Below are 12,500 nucleotides of genomic sequence, written 5' to 3'. Positions count from 1 at the left end.
GGATGACGTCATCAGGCCCTCACCCTTTCGGAGAGGATGACGTCATTTGTCCCTCACCCTTCTGGAGAGGATGACGTCATCAGGCCCTCACCCTTTCGGAGAGGATGACGTCATCAGGCCCTCACCCTTCTGGAGAGGATGACGTCATCAGGCCCTCACCCTTTGGAGAGGATGACGTCATCAGGCCCTCACCCTTCTGGAGAGGATGACGTCATCAGCCCCTCACCCTTCTGGAGAGGATGACGTCATCACACCCTCACCCTTTCGGAGAGGATGACGTCATCAGGCCCTCACCCGTCTGGAGAGGATGACGTCATCAGGCCCTCACCCTTCTGGAGAGGATGACGTCATCAGGCCCTCACCCTTCTGGAGAGGATGACGTCATCAGGCCCTCACCCTTTCGGAGAGGATGACGTCATCAGGCCCTCACCCTTTCGGAGAGGATGACGTCATCAGGCCCTCACCCTTTGGAGAGGATGACGTCATCAGGCCCTCACCCTTCTGGAGAGGATGACGTCATCAGGCCCTCACCCTTCTGGAGAGGATGACGTCATCATGTCCTCACCCTTGTGGAGAGGATGACGTCATCAGGCCCTCACCCTTTGGAGAGGATGACGTCATCAGGCCCTCACCCTTTCGGAGAGGATGACGTCATCAGGCCCTCACCCTTTGGAGAGGATGACGTCATCAGGCCCTCACCCTTTGGAGAGGATGACGTCATCAGGCCCTCACCCTTCTGGAGAGGATGACGTCATCAGGCCCTCACCCTTCTGGAGAGGATGACGTCATCAGGCCCTCACCCTTCTGGAGAGGATGACGTCATCACACCCTCACCCTTCTGGAGAGGATGACGTCATCAGGCCCTCACCCTTTGGAGAGGATGACGTCATCAGGCCCTCACCCTCCTGGAGAGGATGACGTCATCACACCCTCACCCTTTCGGAGAGGATGACGTCATCAGGCCCTCACCCTTTGGAGAGGATGACGTCATTAGCCCCTCACCCTTCTGGAGAGGATGACGTCATCACACCCTCACCCTTTGGAGAGGATGACGTCATCAGGCCCTCACCCTTCTGGAGAGGATGACGTCATCACACCCTCACCCTTTGGAGAGGATGACGTCATCAGGCCCTCACCCTTCTGGAGAGGATGACGTCATTTGTCCCTCACCCTTCTAGAGAGGATGACGTCATCACACCCTCACCCTTTCGGAGAGGATGACGTCATCAGGCCCTCACCCTTTGGAGAGGATGACGTCATCAGCCCCTCACCCTTCTGGAGAGGATGACGTCATCACACCCTCACCCTTTCGGAGAGGATGACGTCATCAGGCCCTCACCCTTTGGAGAGGATGACGTCATCAGGCCCTCACCCTTTCGGAGAGGATGACGTCATCAGACCCTCACCCTTCTGGAGAGGATGACGTCATCAGGCCCTCACCCTTTCGGAGAGGATGACGTCATCAGGCCCTCACCCTTTGGAGAGGATGACGTCATCAGCCCCTCACCCTTCTGGAGAGGATGACGTCATCACACCCTCACCCTTTCGGAGAGGATGACGTCATCAGGCCCTCACCCTTTGGAGAGGATGACGTCATCAGGCCCTCACCCTTTCGGAGAGGATGACGTCATCAGACCCTCACCCTTCTGGAGAGGATGACGTCATCAGACCCTCACCCTTCTGGAGAGGATGACGTCATCATGCCCTCACCCTTCTGGAGAGGATGACGTCATCATGCCCTCACCCTTTGGAGAGGATGACGTCATCATGCCCTCACCCTTATAGAGAGGATGACGTCATCAGGCCCTCACCCTTCTGGAGAGGATGACGTCATCATGCCCTCACCCTTATGGAGAGGATGACGTCATCAGGCCCTCACCCTTCTGGAGAGGATGACGTCATCAGGCCCTCACCCTTCTGGAGAGGATGACGTCATCAGGCCCTCACCCTTCTGGAGAGGATGACGTCATCAGGCCCTCACCCTTTCGGAGAGGATGACGTCATCAGGCCCTCACCCTTTGGAGAGGATGACGTCATCAGGCCCTCACCCTTCTGGAGAGGATGACGTCATCAGGCCCTCACCCTTCTGGAGAGGATGACGTCATCAGGCCCTCACCCTTCTGGAGAGGATGACGTCATCAGGCCCTCACCCTTCTGGAGAGGATGACGTCATCAGGCCCTCACCCTTCTGGAGAGGATGACGTCATCAGGCCCTCACCCTTCTGGAGAGGATGACGTCATCAGGCCCTCACCCTTCTGGAGAGGATGACGTCATCAGGCCCTCACCCTTCTGGAGAGGATGACGTCATCAGGCCCTCACCCTTCTGGAGAGGATGACGTCATCAGGCCCTCACCCTTCTGGAGAGGATGACGTCATCAGGCCCTCACCCTTCTGGAGAGGATGACGTCATCAGGCCCTCACCCTTCTGGAGAGGATGACGTCATCAGGCCCTCACCCTTCTGGAGAGGATGACGTCATCATGCCCTCACCCTTTGGAGAGGATGACGTCATCATGCCCTCACCCTTATGGAGAGGATGACGTCATCAGGCCCTCACCCTTTGGAGAGGATGACGTCATCAGGCCCTCACCCTTTGGAGAGGATGACGTCATCAGGCCCTCACCCTTCTGGAGAGGATGACGTCATCAGGCCCTCACCCTTTGGAGAGGATGACGTCATCAGGCCCTCACCCTTTGGAGAGGATGACGTCATCAGGCCCTCACCCTTCTGGAGAGGATGACGTCATCAGGCCCTCACCCTTCTGGAGAGGATGACGTCATCAGGCCCTCACCCTTCTGGAGAGGATGACGTCATCAGGCCCTCACCCTTCTGGAGAGGATGACGTCATCAGGCCCTCACCCTTTGGAGAGGATGACGTCATCAGGCCCTCACCCTTTGGAGAGGATGACGTCATCAGGCCCTCACCCTTTCAGAGAGGATGACGTCATCAGGCCCTCACCCTTTCGGAGAGGATGACGTCATCAGGCCCTCACCCTTTGGAGAGGATGACGTCATCAGGCCCTCACCCTTTCGGAGAGGATGACGTCATCAGGCCCTCACCCTTTGGAGAGGATGACGTCATCAGGCCCTCACCCTTCTGGAGAGGATGACGTCATCAGGCCCTCACCCTTCTGGAGAGGATGACGTCATCAGGCCCTCACCCTTTGGAGAGGATGACGTCATCAGGCCCTCACCCTTTGGAGAGGATGACGTCATCAGGCCCTCACCCTTTGGAGAGGATGACGTCATCAGGCCCTGACCCTTCTGGAGAGGATGACGTCATCAGGCCCTCACCCTTCTGGAGAGAATGACGTCATCAGGCCCTCACCCTTTGGAGAGGATGACGTCATCACGCCCTCACCCTTTGGAGAGGATGACGTCATCAGGCCCTCACCCTTCTGGAGAGGATGACGTCATCAGGCCCTCACCCTTCTGGAGAGAATGACGTCATCAGGCCCTCACCCTTGAGAGGATGACGTCATCACGCCCTCACCCTTTGGAGAGGATGACGTCATCAGGCCCTCACCCTTCTGGAGAGGATGACGTCATCAGGCCCTCACCCTCTTGGAGGGGATGACGTCATCAGGCCCTCACCCTTCTGGAGAGGATGACGTCATCAGGCCCTCACCCTTTGGAGAGGATGACGTCATCACGCCCTCACCCTTCTGGAGAGGATGACGTCATCAGGCCCTCACCCTTCTGGAGAGGATGACGTCATCAGGCCCTCACCCTTCTGGAGAGGATGACGTCATCAGGCCCTCACCCTTTGGAGAGGATGACGTCATCAGGCCCTCACCCTTCTGGAGAGGATGACGTCATCAGGCCCTCACCCTTCTGGAGAGGATGACGTCATCAGGCCCTCACCCTTCTGGAGAGGATGACGTCATCAGGCCCTCACCCTTTGGAGAGGATGACGTCATCAGGCCCTCACCCTTCTGGAGAGGATGACGTCATCAGGCCCTCACCCTTCTGGAGAGGATGACGTCATCAGGCCCTCACCCTTCTGGAGAGGATGACGTCATCAGGCCCTCACCCTTCTGGAGAGGATGACGTCATCAGGCCCTCACCCTTCTGGAGAGGATGACGTCATCAGGCCCTCACCCTTCTGGAGAGGATGACGTCATCAGGCCCTCACCCTTCTGGAGAGGATGACGTCATCAGGCCCTCACCCTTCTGGAGAGGATGACGTCATCAGGCCCTCACCCTTCTGGAGAGGATGACGTCATTTGTCCCTCACCCTTCTGGAGAGGATGACGTCATCAGGCCCTCACCCTTTGGAGAGGATGACGTCATCAGGCCCTCACCCTTCTGGAGAGGATGACGTCATCAGGCCCTCACCCTTCTGGAGAGGATGACGTCATCAGGCCCTCACCCTTTGGAGAGGATGACGTCATCAGGCCCTCACCCTTCTGGAGAGGATGACGTCATCAGGCCCTCACCCTTCTGGAGAGGATGACGTCATCAGGCCCTCACCCTTTGGAGAGGATGACGTCATCAGGCCCTCACCCTTCTGGAGAGGATGACGTCATCAGGCCCTCACCCTTCTGGAGAGGATGACGTCATCATGCCCTCACCCTTCTGGAGAGGATGACGTCATCAGGCCCTCACCCACTCCCGTGCTAGGAATGCAAAACATATATTGGCTGGATGGAATCTCAACGAAAGAAATTTCTACAAATATATACACTATGCACTCTCGTTAAGGTCGAGATTACGTTGTAGAGGCGTACTGACGATATGTACTCAGGTGAGGGAAATAGATCGTATTTGTTGATCACTTGAATTTTGTGCAATAATCCTCTGTGACAACATTGCAGGGTTTAGGAGGCATCGTGTTTAAATGCACACGTGTTGATATGTTTATAAGTGTATACGCACCCAAGTGTACACCAACACATTCACGCATAATTATCTATCTAAATATATGTGCTAGTATATGCATATATATATATATATATATATATATATATATATATATATATATATATATATATATACATATACATATATATATATACTCGTATATATATATATATATATATATATATATATATGCATATACTCGCATATCTATTTAGATAGATAATTATGCGCTTATACACTTATAAACATATCAACACGTGTGCATTTAAACACGAATTAAACACGTGTGTGTGTGTGTGTGTGTGTGTGTGTGTGTGTGTGCGTGTGCGTGTGCGTGTGCGTGTGCGTGTGCGTGTGCGTGTGCGTGTGCGTGTGCGTGTGCGTGTGTGTGTATTAACGCGTGTGCTGGGTCTTCACCCGTGAATAATAACTTATTTACGAAGATGAATGACCCGCGCTGAGCCTTTCTATTGTCTACGATCAGTGGCTTCGAAACGAGAAACATTTATAATCTGCTTTTAAGTCAAATGTCATCTGATGTCTTATACATGATAGATGTAACGTTGAAAAATGTAAACGAGGGTTAATGGACGCTAAGTAGAATTATAAATTCGTAATATCATCATTATTGCATTTTGACTTTCGGAATTCTATTTTTTTTTCTTTTTTCTTTTTCTTTTTTTCTTTCTTTTTTTTAAACATACAACTCGCTATAAACATGGTCAATAATAAATCATGATATCTAATATATGCACCGCGTTTAATGATCGGCAGAGACTGTGCAAGAATGTATATGCAATTCCATGATTTATTTTTGTTTGTCCTCAACAAATATAAAAGGAAGAAAGGATATAAATACCAATAAAAGAAAATCTTTAAAGTGAAAGTAGAGTGAAAGGAAAGAAAATTAAAGTGAAAGGAAAGTAAAGATAAAGAGATTGGAAATGAAAATCAAGAGAATTAAAGTGAAAGAAAGTGAAAGTGAAAAAAAAAAGAATGGGAATGAAAATAGAAAGGATGAAATTGAAAATGAAAAGAATAAGGGGGAAAAAGAATAGAATTCAAGTGAAAACTAAAAGAAAGGAATTGAAAATAAAGACAATGAAAGTGAAAGAAAGAAAATGAGAATAAAAAGAGTGAGAGTAAAGTTCAAGTGAAAACAAAGAAAATGAATTGGGGAAATCGAATGACAACAAAAAGAATTTAAAAAAAAGTTAAAATGAAAACTAAAATGAAAACTAAATGAAAAAAATAAAAAATAAAATGAAAGTAAAGTGAACATAAAGAAAGAGTACAAATCAAGAAAAGTGAAAATCGAGAAAAATTGAACATCAAGAAAAAGTGAAAATCTATGAAAAGTGAAAATCAAGAAGTGACAGTCAAGAAGAGTGAAAACCAAAGAAAAGTGAAATTCAAGGAAAAGTGAAAATCAAGAAAAGTGAACACCAAGAAAAGTGAAAATCAAGAAAAATGAACACCAAGAAAAGTGAAAATCAAGAAAAATGAGCATCCAAAAAACTGAACCTCAAGTAATGAAAATCAAGAAAACGTGAAAATCAAGAAAAAAGTGAAAATTAGGGAAAAAATGAATAGCAAGTAAAAAGTGAAAATCAAGAAAAAGTGAAAATCAAGAAAAAGTGAAAATCAAGAAAAAAAAATAAAGAAAAAATACAATAAAGCAAAAAGAGAAAATAAAGAAAAATGTGAATATCAGGAAAAAGTGAATATAAAAAAAGTGTAAATCAAGAAAAAGTGAAAATCTAGAAAAAGTGAAAATGAAGAAAAAGTGAAAATCTAGAAAAAGTGAAAATTAAGAAAAACGTGAAAATGAGGAAAATTTGAATATGAAGAAAAGGTGAAAATGAAGAAAAAGTATAAATCAAGAAAATAGTGAAAATGAAGAAAAAGTGGAAATGAAGAAAAGTGAAAATGAAGAAAAAGTGAAAATGAAGTAAAAGTGAAAATGAAGAAAAAGTGGAAATGAAGAAAAGTGAAAATGAAGAAAAAGTGAAAATGAAGAAAAAGTGAAAATGAAGAAAAAGTGAAAATGAAGTAAAAATGAAAATGAAGAAAAAGTGAAAATGAAGAAAAAGTGAAAATCAAGAAAAAGTGAAAATCAAGAAAAAGTGAAAATCAAGAAAAAGTGAAAATGAAGAAAAAGTGAAAATGAAGAAAAAGTGAAAATGAAGAAAAAGTGAAAATCAAGAAAAAGTGAAAATGAAGGAAAAATGAAAATGAAGAAAAGTGAAAATGAAGAAAAAGTGAAAATGAAGGAAAGTGAAAATGAAGAAACAGTGAAAATCAAGAAAAGTGAAAATCAAGAAATGTGAAAATCAAGAAAAAAAGTGAAAATCAAGAAAGAAGTGAAAATGAAGAAAATAATGAAAATCAAGAAAAATGAAAATAAAAAATGAAAAAAATGTAAATCAAGAAAAAGTGAAAATCAAGAAAAAAATAAAATGAAAATGAAGATAAAAGGAAAAAGAAGAAAAAAAGGAAAATCTAGAAAAAAGTAAAAAAAAAATGAAAATCAAGAAAAGTGGAAAAAATTAAAACCAAGAAAAAGTGAATATCAAGAAAAAATTAAAATCAAGAAATAGTGAAAATCAAGAAATAGTGAAAATCAAGGGGAAAAAACAAAAATCAAGAAAGTGAAAATCAAGAAAAAAGGGAAAATCAATCAAAAATAAAAATCAAGAAAAATAGAAAAATAAGAAAAAAACAAAAATCAAGAAAAAGTGACTAAGACGACTGATAAAAACTCCCATTCCTTGAGGCAAAGCTCCGGAAATGGTTAGACATCGGCAGCGGTTGGAGCCGATCAAACAGGAGAGCAAATAGACAAGGCTGAGACTGGTCTGGGAGAAGACAAAGTGACTTCGCGGAGAGGCTGGGTCTGTCTTGGGACAATTCTTGAAGAAAATGGCATTCGTGGGAGAGGGTCCGTTGGCTAGGAGTGGAGGGAAGGCGGGCAGTCTGAATGGAAGGAGGGGATTGAAGGAGAGAGGTTTAGTTTATGAACTAAAATGAAAGCAAAATGGAAAAAACATAAATAGAATGAAAGTAAAGTGATCATCAAGAGGAAGTGAAAATCAGGGAAAAGTGAAAATGCAAAAAGTAAAAAACAAAAGAAAATGAAAATGAAGAAAAAAGTGAACATGAAGAAAAAGTAAAAATGAGGAAAAAGTGAAAAAAATGAAAATTAAGAAAATGAAACTCAAAAAAAAGAAAATTAAGAAAAAGTGCAAATAATAAAAGTAAAAATCAAGAAAAACGTGAAAATAAAGAAAAAAGGGAAAATGAAAAAACTGAAAATGAAGAAATGAAAATCAAGAAAAACTGATAATCAAGAAAAAAGTGAAAATCAAGAAAAAAGTTGCAATAAAAAAACGTGAACATCAAGAAATTCAAGAAAAAAATTGAAAATCAAAAAGAAAAAAGTGAAAATCAAGAACGAAACCAGCATCAAGAAAAAGTAAAAATCAGAAAGTGAAAATCAAGAAAAAAGTGAAATCAAGAAAAAAATCAAGAAAAGGCAAAAATCAAGAAAAAGTGACAAGACTTATAGACTCCCATTACTTGAGGCAAAGCTCCGGAAATGGTTAGACATCGGCAGCGGTTGGAGCCGATCCAACAGGAGAGCAAATAGACGAAGCTGAGACTGGTCTGGGAGAAGACAAAGTGACTTCGCGGAGAGGCTGGGTCTGTCTTGGGACAATTCTTGAAGAAAATGACATTCGTGGGAGAGGGTCCGTTGGTTAGGAGTGGAGGGAAGGCGGGCAGTCTGAATGGAAGGAAGGGGTTGAAGGAGAGAGGTTTAGTTTATGAACTAAAATGAAAGCAAAATGGAAAAACAGATAGAATGAAAGTAAAGTGATCATCGAGAAAGTGAAAATCAGGTAAACGTGAAAATGAAAAAAAGTAAAAAACAAGAGGAAGTGAAAATGAAGACAAAAGTGAACATTAAGAAAAAGTAAACGAAGAAAATGTAAAATTAAAAAATGAAAATCAAGGAAATGAAATTCAAGATAAAGTGAAAATTAAGAAAAAGAAAAAATAAAAAAGTAAAAATCAAGAAAAAGGGGGAAACGAAGATAAAAAGCGAAAAAAAGTGAAAATCAAGAAAATGAAAATCAAGAAAAAGTGAAAATCAAGAAAAGGTGAAAATAGAAAAAGTAAAAATTAAGAAAAAAGTGAACATCAAGAAAAAAGTGAAAAAAAATGGTGAACATCAAGAACGAAACCAGCATCAAGAAAAGTAAAAAAAAAAAAAAAAAAAAAAAAAAAATGAAAATCAAAAAAAGGTTACAATAAAAAGCATGATCATAAAAAAGTAAAAAAAAAAAAAAAAAAAAAAAAATGAACATCAAGAACGAAACCAGCATCAAGAAAAGTAAAAATCAGAATAAGTGAAAATCAAGAAAAATCTAAGAAAAAAAGAAAATTAAGAAAAAGCGAAAATCAAGAAAAAGTGACAACGAAGCCGACTTATAAAGACTCCCATTCCTTGAGGCAAAGCTCCGGAAATGGTTAGACATCGGAAGCGGTTGGAGCCGATCAAACAGGAGAGCAAATAGACGAAGCTGAGACTGGTCTGGGAGAAGACAAAGTGATTTCGCGGAGAGGCTGGGTCTGTCTTGGGACAATTCTTGAAGAAAATGGAATTGGTGGGAGAGGGTCCGTTGGTTGGGAGTGGAGGGAAGGCGGGCAGTCTGAATGGAAGGAGGGGATTGAAGGAGAGAGTTTAGTTTATAAACTGAAGTGAAAGCAAATTGGAAAAAAAATAAATGAAAGTAAAGTGATCATCAAGAGAAAGTGAAAATGAAAAAAGTAAAATTCAAAAGTGAACATCAAGAAAAAGTAACATGAAGAAAAAGTGAAATTAAAAAATGAATATCAAGGAAATGAAATTCAAGAAAAAGCGAAAATCAAGAAAAAGTAAAAATAAAAGAGTAAGTCAAGAAAAAAGTGGAAACGAAGATAAAAAGGGAAAAGGAAAAAATGAAAATCAAGGAAAAGTTAAAATCAAGAAAAAGTGGAAATCAAGAAAAAAGTGAAAATCAAGAAAAAAGTTATAACAAAAAACGTGAAAAAAGTGAAAATCAAAAAGAAAAAAAATGGGCAACATCAAGAACAAAAGCAGCATCAAGAAAAGTAAAAATCAGAAAAAGCGAAAATCAAGAAAAAATGAAAATAAAAAAGTAAAAATCAAGAAAAAATTGAAAACGAAGAAAAAAATTAAATCATAAAGAAAAAAAAGTAAAAATAAAAAACGAAGCCAGCATCACGAAAAGTAAAAAAAGGTGAAAATCAAGAAAAAGTTACAATAAAAAACGTGAACATCAAGAAAAAAAGTGAAAATCAAAAAGAAAAAAAATGTTGAACATCAAGAACGAAACCAGCATCAAGAAAAAGTAAAAATCAAGAAAAAAGTGAAATTCAAAAAGAAAAAAAATATTAAAAATCAAGAACGAAACCAGCATCGAGAAAAGTAAAAATCAGAAAAAGTGAAAATCAAGAAAAATCGAAAAAAGAAAAACAGAAAAAAATTAAGAAAAAGCGAAAATCAAGAAAAAGTGACAACTAAGCCGACTTATAAAGACTCCCATTCCTTGAGGCAAAGCTCCGGAAATGGTTAGACATCGGAAGCGGTTGGAGCCGATCCAACAGGAGAGCAAATAGACAAAGCTGAGACTGGTCTGGGAGAAGACAAAGTGACTTCGCGGAGAGGCTGGGTCTGTCTTGGGACAATTCTTAAAGAAAATGGCATTCGTGGGAGAGGGTCCGTTGGTTAGGAGTGGAGGGAAGGCGGGCAGTCTGAATGGAAGGAGGGGATTGAAGGAGGGAGGTTTAGTTTATGAACTAATGTGAAAAACTAAAATTAAAGCAAAATAGAAAAAAATAAAACGAATGTAAAGTGATCATCAAGAGGAAGTGAAAATCAGGTAAAAGTGAAAATGCAAAAAGTAAAAAACAAAAGAAAATGAAAATGAAGAAAAAAGTGAACATGAAGAAAGTAAAAATGAGGAAAAAGTGAAAAAAATGAAAATCAAGAAAATGAAATTCAAAAAAAAGAAAATTAAGAAAAAGTGCAAATAATAAAAGAAAAAATCAAGAAAAACGTGAAAATAAAGAAAAAAGGGAAAATGAAAAAACTGAAAATGAAGAAAAAATGTAAATAAAGAAAAACTGATAATCAAGAAAAAAGTGAAAATCAAGAAAAAAGTTGCAATAAAAAACGTGAACATCAAGAAATTCAAGAAAAAAATTGAAAATCAAAAAGAAAAAAATGAAAATCAAGAACGAAACCAGCATCAAGAAAAAGTAAAAATCAGAAAGTGAAAATCAAGGAAAAAGTGAAAATTAGAAAAAAAATCAAGAAAAGGCAAAAATCAAGAAAAAGTGACAAGACTTACAGACTCCCATTCCTTGAGGCAAAGCTCCGGAAATGGTTAGACATCGGAAGCGGTTGGAGCCGATCCAACAGGAGAGCAAATAGACAAAGCTGAGACTGGTTTGGGAGAAGACAAAGTGACTTCGCGGAGAGGCTGGGTCTGTCTTGGGACAATTCTTAAAGAAAATGGCATTCGTGGGAGAGGGTCCGTTGGTTAGGAATGGAAGGGAAGGGGATTGAAAAATGTTTAGTTTATAAACTACAGGGGCGCGCACACACACGCAAACACACACACACACACACACACACACACACACACACACACACACACACACACACACACACACACACACACACACACGCACGCACAAACAGCATACCTAGTTATGATAATATATCATATATTCCAATGATATATACACACATACATACATACATACATATATACATACATATATATATATATATATATATATATATATATATATATACATATATATATATATATATATATATATATATATATATATATATATATATATATATATATATATATATATATATATATATGTATGTATATATACACAATCGTTGGATTTATAAGACCGTAATCCAGCTTTATATTTGAGAGACAAGTTTTCTGCGTTTAGGTAGGCTTCGGGGAGACTATAGTAGAAATATCCAATTTGAAAAAGACATCGGTGTTGTATACCAACCTTTGCATATCAGTGTAAGAGGAAACATGTATCCAATAGTTACTGAATATTAAATTCTTTGATGTTTTGACAGTTTTTTGTTGTTGTTGTATGTAACTATGTACCAAGACTACAGACAACATACAGATAAAGAAACCTTTATAACCTGCTGGAACTTTTAGTGTAAGAGGAAACATGTATCCAATAGTTACTGAATATTAAATTCTTTGATGTTTTGACAGTTTTTTTGTTGTTGTTTTTGTTGTATGTAACTGTGTAACAAGACTACAGACAACTTACAGATAAAGAAAATGGATATTTCAGGCAATTCCACATCAGTAGCTGTGGTGGGTGGTGCGTAAACAACTCTCCATTTTTTAAGTGTGCTCCTGCATGCACGATTTGCAACTTCACCGATGCAATACACCGTACCTTTACAACCTGCTGGAACTTTTAGAGGCTAGAATATAGATTTTAGAAATTCAGACTTAGAAATAATAGATAAAATAATAAATATTTTAGACAGAAATAATATTCACGAATTGGAA

The sequence above is a fragment of the Penaeus vannamei genome, chromosome 2 (assembly GCF_042767895.1).
Source record: "Penaeus vannamei isolate JL-2024 chromosome 2, ASM4276789v1, whole genome shotgun sequence".
Lineage (NCBI taxonomy): Eukaryota > Metazoa > Arthropoda > Malacostraca > Decapoda > Penaeidae > Penaeus > Penaeus vannamei.
Note: the sequence above shows the minus strand (reverse complement) of the source record.